Below are 9,770 nucleotides of genomic sequence, written 5' to 3'. Positions count from 1 at the left end.
TGGAACTATTGGGGCCAGGCAGTGTTTAAAAGAATACAGTTTCCGTGTAATTATTTCGGGTAAAGCTAGCCGTGGGGGCAGCCGGGTGCCGGGGACGCAGCTCTGCCGCTCTTAATTCAACAAAGTTCGCTGCCAGTTCTAGACTAGCCAGAGCTACATAGTGAGACCCTGCCCCTAAACAAATAAAATAGAGCAAAATCTAGATTCTGTCTAAATTATTTAAACTATTAACTTTGTAAAAGCCTGGGTTAGGATGATAATCATTTTGGTAGACTTGCTATGTTTGCTGACATTTCTTTTTGTAATTTGTATTTTTTTAAAACAATCTTTTCTCATTTTACCTTCCAATCCCAGTTCTCTTTTCTTTCTCTCCTCCCACTCCCCCCACCTTCCACCTACCCCACCCCCCATCCACTCCTCAGAGAGGATAAAGTTGACCTCTTCAGTACATGACATTCTCTGCTCTTGTCAAATGTGTTTATAGCCACCCTTGCTTGAAACTGACTTCTTATTTTGTCTGTATATTATTACCCTCTACAGGCCTTAGGTCGGAAACAGCATTTATCTCATCAGAACCACTTCCCTTATTCTCTGCTGCATCCCTGGTGCCTCCAGCTAGGCCCAGCACAGTATTTGCTTTGTATACCTGCCAGTAAAGTGTTGTGATAGCAGAAATCAAAATAGAGATGCATGATTTGGTCCCGAGTACCAGATGCCACTGATACTCATATACATGAGCAGGGAGTGCATAGTGTCCCTTCCTCGAATGGCATCACAGCTAACTGTGTTTGTCTTTGAATGATGCACTGATGCGGTCTTTGGAATAAGCTAGAAGAAGCTCCTTCTCCTGGGGGTCTTTGCATGTCTCTGATCCTGAAGAGGAAGGACCATGTCTTATACAAAGTTGCTTTCTGTAATTATCCAGGAGGAGTTTAGAAAGATGCTGTAGAACTCTGGGCCATTTCCTAGCAAGCAAGGAGACTTTTCATTTTGGGTCTCTTTTCTCCAGCTAAAACCGTTGTATGCTATTTAGGCATACTTTCCACGGAAGACCCATATGTAGGGCCAGGGAGATAGTTCAGTCTATAAAGTGAGGACTGAAGTCAACCACAAGCATGCATGTACAAAAGTTGGCTATAGTAACACACAGTAATCCAAGTGCTGCACAGAGAGTACAGCAAGGCCCTGGTGGGTAACCTCATTCAGAGTTCTAGGTTAGAGAGGGACTGTCTCAAAAATAGGTAGACAGTGCCTGAGGCACAGCACCAAGCTGCTCTTTGGCCTAGACACATGCATACACACATGCACCATATGCAAAGTAGAATCAAACCAGTGGATCTCTTAGAGATATGCTTGAGTCATTGACACTCTAGTTGTTATGTTCCCTCATGTACTGACTAGGCCTAGGAGGTAATGGCTGGAATAAAAAGATAAAAGTAAAGTATGCTTTGTTAAGGTAGCTCTCCAGTCACTCTGTATACTTTTAATGTGTTCCTGTGTCCCTTCCCTGCAGTGCTGTATTTTGAACTTTTATTTATTATGTATACAACATTCCTTCCATGTATGCTTACATGCCAGAAGAGGGCACCAGATCTCATTATAGATGGCTGTGAGCCACCATGTGGTTGCTGGGAATTGAACTCAGGACCTCTGGAAGAGCAGTCAGTGTTCTTAACCTCTGAGCCATCTCTCCAGCCCATATACTGAAAGTTCTTATGATGGTCTTGGAGACACAAAATTGTGGTATAAAGGTGGTTCTTAACCTTCTAGGATTCTATAAAAGTCTTTAGGGAGACCACCACATCACCATCTAAAACCTAAGAGCTCCCTGTGGCAATAGGTGTAAGGATGGTGAGAGGTGGGCCATGGAACCTCGTGGGTGGAGTTACAGCGAGGCTGTTAGAGCGCAGGCAGGCTCTGGTGACAATGGACGCTTAAAAGAAATCCCACACTAGCTCAGAATTGAGACTAACCGAGGGTTATTTATTTAGGGGATAGACTCACAAATTAATATCTTCTGCTGGAATGGAGAACAGCAACTGAATCCCGCAGCCGAAAAAGAGGCCATGCCCAAGTGGGTGGGTAACTTAAAGGCTACTGGCTATAGGAATTCCTACAGCACCTCCCCTTTTTGTTTAAACAAGAGAGTTCTAAACATAATACAAAATTATATACAATAAGAACAAATATATCAAGCAAGAAACATGTGATAAACGTTTCAATAATTATCCTATCCTAATGAGTTTAAGTCTTGTATAGTAAATAACTTAGCCAAGTCATGAGAGGAAAGTAACTACAACTATCTAGTCTTCAACCCCATCGAAGATCCAAGAAGGGAAATAATATTACTTGAGTAAGAAGGAAGTGCAATCAATCAACTTCCAAAAATGTACAACAAATGACAGAGACAACTGGCTACTTGGGCAGTCACCCAAAGTCTCATTTGCTATGTTGAAACAACCAACTTTGGCTAAGGCCTAGTGTAACTGACAGATCATTTCCAGAAGCAGGAAAATTTTCAAAACTGTCTTACCCTGTCTTGGCAAGATTTGACAGTCAGTCTTTTTCCTTGTGTCTTGCTTATCCATTTCCTGATACCATGTACCTTGTCAGTGGTTGAGACATGGGCAGTTCCTTGCCCAAAGGCCAGTTTCGCCAAGAAGAAAACAGGCTCCAAGTGGAGTGTCTTTGGTGTTCAACAATTCTCTAGGGAATAGATTAGTGCTGTCAAGAGCAATTGTGTCTCATATCAACAGAGCCCTACATTATTTAAATGCCATATTGTACAGTTCTTTGAAGTGGTTGAAGATTACCTATCTATGCAGAATACAATCTCTTTGTATCTAAAGAACCTGATTAGTCTAAGTGTAACTATGACAGATATAGATGACTACTGATCTATAATTCTTAATACCTATATAACTTAAAGACTAAGACTTCATATTAAAAAGATTATACAGTAAACAACTGTGCAACAAATGAGGACAATGATCTCAAAATGTAAGGAATGTATAAATATCTAGATTAGAGGTAGAAATGTATATTGCAATATGATAAATATATCCTAAAATTGTATCAATATACAAAAATGTTTTAAGCAGAGGTAGAAGCATGCATGCATACAATATGACAAAATAACTTTGCGTAGGTATACAAATATGGTGGATGAAAATAGGAACATATTCAATATAATTTAAGTTTGTATCAATATACAAGAATCTATACTAATGTAAATTGCCTATAAATAATAGCTCAGAAGCATTCACTCAGTTACTTACTATTATTAGTGTAAGTTCACACTAATCTATTATCCTATCCAATTCCCTCCCTTTTTTTTCAAAGAGATCCCTGAGTCTACAAAATTTTGCTCCCAACTGCCAACTTTATACCAATTATAATCAACCCTTAAATGATGTCCCTAATCCTGAGAACAAACTTTGTCCTTCTTACTACAATCTGGGAGCAGATTGTCTGACTTTACCACCTGATGCCATTACCTACAAGCCCTGTGACATTAGGCTTATTTATGCTTGTTTACTACCTGCTAAATGGGACGATAAAGGGTGACTTAGAATTACTAACAGTATTAAAGAATCTTGTGGTGCATTGGTACCTGGCTCCCAAAAGATCAGCTCTTACTCTATGTGCTGTTTCCTGTGCTCAGATCAGCTGAATTGAGCAAATGCTACTGTGGTGGTAACCACAGTTAGTGCTGGGTTTGTTGGCAGGGAGGTCTATGTGACAAGTATAGCATGCCCATGGGGAATGGGAGACAAGTGGGAGGTTGGGTGAGTCTTCTTGCAGATTTGGGGCCCAGTGTGTGACTCTGGTACAGCCTTAGCCTGCAGGTTCTGCAGTGTCATGGGTGAGCTAGCCGATTCATCCTGTGGATCTAAGATTCTTCACTGCATGTGATTTCTGCCCATGCATTAATAAAAGATGTATTTTTTTTTTCTGCCTTAACTCTCTGCTATTGGTAAAACAGCTGCATAGATACATAGTTGTGATTTCTTGGAGAAGGATGGAAGTGATGGACCTTGAGACTGATGACAGAGACAAAGTGTTCTGTAGATCTCATATGATCTCCTCCATTCCCTCCCTCACTTCCTCTCTCCTCCTCCTCTTCCTCCTCCCCCCTCACCAAAACAAATGCCAAACTCATTGCACTCTACTTGATTCCAGGCCTGCTTGTGGTTTTCATGTTTCAAATTGTTTTTAATTTTCAAGCATAAAGTAACTCCCATTTGCCATTGCTGTTATTTTAGCATGAGAACTGATTTTGATAGTTGGTGGTTGTTATTAAAAATGAAAGGTATATTTTATTTTGAGATGTTCGGATTTAATTGAGAGTGACTTGCTACAAGCATGGACTCTGGAGGCAGACCCTGCCACCCTCTTCAAGCCTTGGGTAAGCTTCAGTGCCCCATGACATTCTTACCACGTAAAGTCACCTTGAGGATTAGTTGAGGTAAAATGAGCAAGGGCAGGTCCTGTAGGCCCCTGAATGTTGCTCTGTAATATTTGCTGCAACCGATTTCTACTAAAATGAGGTAGTGGTGGATTATTTCTAGAAGGAAATAGTGGCTGCTGGCTCTATTTTGGCAGCTGGAGAAATGTCCCTGGATAAAAGTCTTGGCTGCATAAGCTTGAGGACCTGAATTCCAGTTGCCAGCACCACATAAAAACTTAGTATAGTCTGTTACCCTAGTTTTGTAGGGCAGAGATAAGCAGATCCCAGGGGCTCGCTGGCCAGACAGTCTAGCTGAAAGGGTCAGCTTAAGATTTGGTAAGAGAGCTTATTTCAAAAAGTATGGTGAAGAGGCTGGAGAAGTGGCCCAGAGGTTAAAGAGCATTTGCTGCTCCTGAAGAGGAGGCAGTGGTGCACATATCGAAACATAGTAAAAACATTCATATACAGAAAATAATTAATGAATAGAGAATAATAGAGAAAGACATCTCACATCAACCGCTAATCTCAACACATGTATGCATAGGAGTGCATTCCTTTGCATAATACACATATATGCATGCATTTGCACGCATACATCCATACATTATACACACACACACTCACACACACACATTCAATCTCAGTAGATTTGCCTGGGTTTCACTGAAAGCCAAGAATATCTCTCTCAATCTGTTGTGTTCTGTGTGCAGCCACTGGCTCTCATGGACTCACGTTGTACCTTTTCTGAGTTTAGAGGCACTGGATCTTGACGATTTAATTTTGAAAATAGAGTAGGGGAGGATTGAACAGCTGCAAGCCGAAGGGCGCAAAGAAGCAGATGTAAGGTGAGGAAGTAGGAGCTGTAAACACAGACTCAGATGAGTAATTTGTAGGAATGATTTGAGCTGTTCTTATTACGAAGTAACTATGGGGTAACAGGTTAATCAGCGCTGCTGTGGGGACCATTTTTTCTGTTTATATAATTGTCAAATGATGTCATCTATAACTTCAAATATACAAAATAAAGTTTACTTAACTGAAGAAATGTAAAGTATTTAATTTTTATGTGGACTTTATGTTGCAATAGTATTTTTAATCATTTAAACCTTCTGTAAAAACTTCTGTCCATTTCTTTTTACTTTTCATGTAGCTTGTATTATTTTTCTCCTGGGGCTTGCCATTATCAGTAAAGCAAAATTTTGTTATTTAATGTTCATTAGAAGCCTGGCACATCCCTTCTAGTGTCCGTCAAGTGTGTTAATCCTAGCATAAGTGGGTTGTGGGACCAGGGCAGGAGTGACAACTGAGGAGGCTTCTGCTCACTTGGAGAGTTTGGATGAAAACACTACCATTTATAGTTATGCTGGCCTCGGCCTCCAGCCACTCTGAAGCAGAGGAGGGAATGCCTTCTATTCAAGAAGTTGAAGTATGTAGGCAAAAAAATCACTCCCTCCTCTAGTAGGAGCCAGGAACAAGCTCCATTAATCTTTAACTGGAAGAATAAATACTTAGCATTACAGTCACTTGGGATAAAAGCATATCATTTGCACATATGATTCACTGCTGGAATGTCTGTTTAATTCTCTTTCAGATTCACCACCCCCCTTTAAAACCTGGAGACATTGGACTACACAAAGCCTTGTTGGTAAGGTCTCATTGATTCACAAAGTGACTGTGTGAAGTACCTTTTGAAATGCTAGACACACTTTAAGTCAAATGCATCCCTAAACATGGCTAAATATTTGTTTTCATTTTTTTCTCTAAATGATTTATGTATTTTCCATGCTTTAAAAAAGTTTTTTTTTTTTTGTTTTTGGCTGAGAATTGAGGCAAGAAGTAGATCTGTGACTGCATGCCAGATGCTAGCTATTAAAATAAAAACCTCTGTATAATGAAACCGTTTCCAGGACCGTGCTGATGTTCTTGTTTCGTATAGTATCGTAAACAACAAGCTGTTCCTTGGCTGAGGAATTTGCCTTGAAGTATATTGTCGTGAAAGTGGGTGCACAGCCGCACACACTGGGCTGTATCTCTTTAATATCTTTTTATAGTTTTTCATTGTATGTGTGCATGTGTGTCTAAGGGGAGGTAAGTGCACATGAGGGCAGCTGCAGAGGCCAGAAGACGGCATTGTGTCTTCTGGAACTGTAGTTGCTGATGGTTGTGAGCCACCATCTGAGCGTTGGGACTGAGCTGGGTCCTCAGACCTTTGCAAGAGCAGCCAGTGCTCTTAACCATGAAGCCGTCTCTCCAGCCCCAGGTCATCTTAGTTCTTTCCCCTCTAACCCTAGTGTGCCTGACTGTTGTACTGACAGTACCTCAGTGGTAGAAATAATTCTCTTAAGTGAACGTCTGAGGACTAATCTGGTATCACTTCCTGGTCTTGCAGCTGTATTCTGTTTGTGGTGTTAGCATTTGCTCTATAATAAGCCGCCCCAAATTTACTCCTCAAATAGCAGTTGTTTATGTATCTGCAAGTTCTGTGTGGGGGTTGGGGCGTGTTTGGGGCTCAGCTCAGTTATATGACTCTTCCGGTTCGGTTCGAACTGAGACTATTTATTCATGAGTAAAGTCCAGGTGAATGGGGCTTTGTTTCTGGCAGTCACGTGGGTATTGGCTGAAGTGTTTATAATGCCTGAACCGTGGATCGGTGCCACATTAGCTGTCCTTCAGGATGTCCCTGCTCTGAGCACAAAACATTTCTTCCCCTCCCCATCACACCGGCCCAGGCATCTCTCTCTGGTTTCTATATTCCCATGACCTAAGCCCATCCTCTCTTGCTCACTTCTTACTAATCTTTTTTTCTTTGTGTGTGGTTTCTGTGTCCAAGCCAGAGGTCAACCATGGGTGTGAGTCCTCAGGCGCCGTTGACCCTTGTGTTTTGGTTTTTTGTTTGTTTGTTTGTTTTCCTCACTGGGACTTGTAGGTGGACAGTTAGGGTAGCCTCGCTGGTCAGCTAGCCCAGGTGCCTGACTATCCCTGCATCTCCAGCATTGGGAATACAAGCACATGCTGCTGCAGTGGCGTTTGACATGGTTGCTGAAGACTGAATAGAGGTCATCAGGTTTGCACAGCAAGCATTTTATCTACTGAGCCATTTCCCTAGCCCCTATGCCTTTTAACTTTGTTAGGCTAATCTGTTCACCATCACTTAAGGTATCTTGTTTCATTCTGCTTCCCCCTTTTCTACCTTAAGAGCCTTTATTTTCCTTGTGTTGTGTTGTTGTTGTGGGTGTATGGTTTTGGTTTTGGTTTGCTTTATTTTTTAAGGGTCAGTTGAATCCTGCCTTATTTTAGCCATCTGTGTGATCTCACCCGCTCCAACCCCCTCCCAAGCCAAGTAGTGCCCTCTTTTCTTTACCCTGCCTACTCTACCCTTTCTGGTGCTTTGTTAGTTTTTTGAAAGCAGTAATTTCCATATGTCTTCCATGTAGTCCAACAGCACAAGCAGAAAATACAACAGATGCTTAGTTAACCAGGAAGCAGGAATTTCCATATGTCTTCCGTGTAGTCTAACAGCGCAAGCAGAAAGTACAACAGATGCTTAATTAACCAGAAAACAGCCCAGCCAAGCGCTCGTTCACACCACCCTGCCTCCCAGGTTATCGGAGTCACACTAGGTTCATGTTGCTTTCATCCATCAGGCTGGGGAAGACCACAAGTGACGCTTCCCAACTGGCAGCCGCTGGTCAGTGTGAGAACGAGACACTTGGGTGAAGCTTGGGCTTCGGCGCAGTTCTGGCAGTTCCCTTACAAAAGCCACCTCTCTGAGCTGCAGTCACCCTCTCTGGAAAGTGGGGGTGCTGCTTAACTCAAAGCTTACTGGAAATGGGGAAAAAATAAAAAAAATAAGGATTGTGTGTAAAAACGCTGTGTAGACCGTAAAGTAGAACTGAAGGACATTAGCTGCTTATGGACCTCTGACTACTCAGTAGTTGAAGAGGGACGTCACCTACAGAGTAGTCGTAGAGAGACAGACAGTGGGAAGTGGGTAGAAATGGCAGGAGTGAATGGTTTCCTAACAGGGTCAGCGGTAGAAGGTAGGGAGGGTCTGCTGTTCACTGGGTGGTACCTGTGTGCCAGGCACTGTGCTGTCTGCTTCCACACACGTTGCCTGGAACATTCCCAGCTATGTGCAGAGCCATCTTTCTCTTGAGACAGGCTCCCACTGTGTAACCCTAGCTGAACTGGGACTCAGAAATACTGCTTCAGCCCACACATGCCAGAGTGCAGTTGTAGGTGTGGACACCACCTCCTGCTCTCACGTGGACCATTTTTAATTTTTTTCTTTGTATTGGTGAGTTTTTTGCGCATTTTCTTTTATATCCTTCAAAATACTGCATCGATGTACCTATCTCTGGCAAAGGTGTGATGTTAAAGTTATTGATCATTGACAGCTAGACATTCTGTAAGAATTTCTTTCAGAGAAGTGATTTTACTTCAGTCAGGATTAGTATCAGAAAGGGGCCCCTAATTCCACAGGGACTGATCTACTCATGGAAGGAAATTTACTTTGGGACTTTATTTTCCCTTCAATAAGGTTTATCGGTTACAGTTACTCTTCTCGTAATCAGCAGAACTCCAACTTACACAGGTCACTGACTTCTGTGACTGGCATGTTTGTCCTGTGTGAGCTTTCGGCACAGCTGTGCCGAGGAACTCCCAGAGCGTGAATCCAACCGTACATGCTCTCTCTCCTGTTCTCCTGCCACCTTACCTCCATCAGCTTCATCCTCATCCAGGTATCATGCTCCATAGCTGTATCATGGTGGCAGGCATAGCCACCAGCACCAGCACCGTTCCCGCAGCTGAGCTTAACAAGAGTAACTTTTCGGCCTTAGTTCTAATAGTAGTACCTTGGTATTTTGACTGGCCTTCTCTGGGTGGCCTATTGGAATTGGCATGATTAAAAGTGGGGAGTAGACCTCAAGCAGTATCTCTTTGAACACACTGTTCATGTGTCCCATGACCAAAGGCAAATCTACCAATACCAAATGGAGTGGGTTCCCGATGAGGGAATTTTTATATGAGTTTTTCCCGACAGGGAATGAAGATACCAGGCAGACAAAAATCTCTAAGCACTGGTCTGATTTAGAAACTTACTAATTTGGAATCAAACTCAAAAAGTTAAAAATTTTAGCTGTAGCCTTGGTGGCACTGCTGCTAGCTTCAAGTTTGGTGTCCTGATCTTGGCTACCAGCAGTAAGCACAGGCAAAGACAAGATGGGTGGCCTCACTAGGGGCTTGGATGTCATGTTGCATCCCAAGGAACCATAGAGTAGTTGGTACCCGGAGGCAGTGGTTGAGCTTCAGTGGCTCT

At 42.4% G+C, this 9,770-nt stretch overlaps 1 protein-coding gene across 1 annotated transcript in view; it reads left to right on the top strand.

Moving 5' to 3' along the window:
• Positions 1–9,770, top strand: part of Gng12 (G protein subunit gamma 12) — a 102,377-nt gene that overhangs the window by 37,045 nt on the left and 55,562 nt on the right. Inside the window, exon 3 of the mRNA XM_005360622.2 lies at positions 6,042–6,095. The gene's annotated coding sequence lies outside the window, so the exon portion shown is untranslated. The remainder of the gene's footprint in view (positions 1–6,041; positions 6,096–9,770) is intronic.

This window comes from Microtus ochrogaster, linkage group LG3 (genome assembly GCF_000317375.1).
Source record: "Microtus ochrogaster isolate Prairie Vole_2 linkage group LG3, MicOch1.0, whole genome shotgun sequence".
Taxonomy (NCBI): Eukaryota; Metazoa; Chordata; class Mammalia; order Rodentia; family Cricetidae; genus Microtus; species Microtus ochrogaster.
Note: the sequence above shows the minus strand (reverse complement) of the source record. Positions and strands in the feature narration are given on the sequence as shown.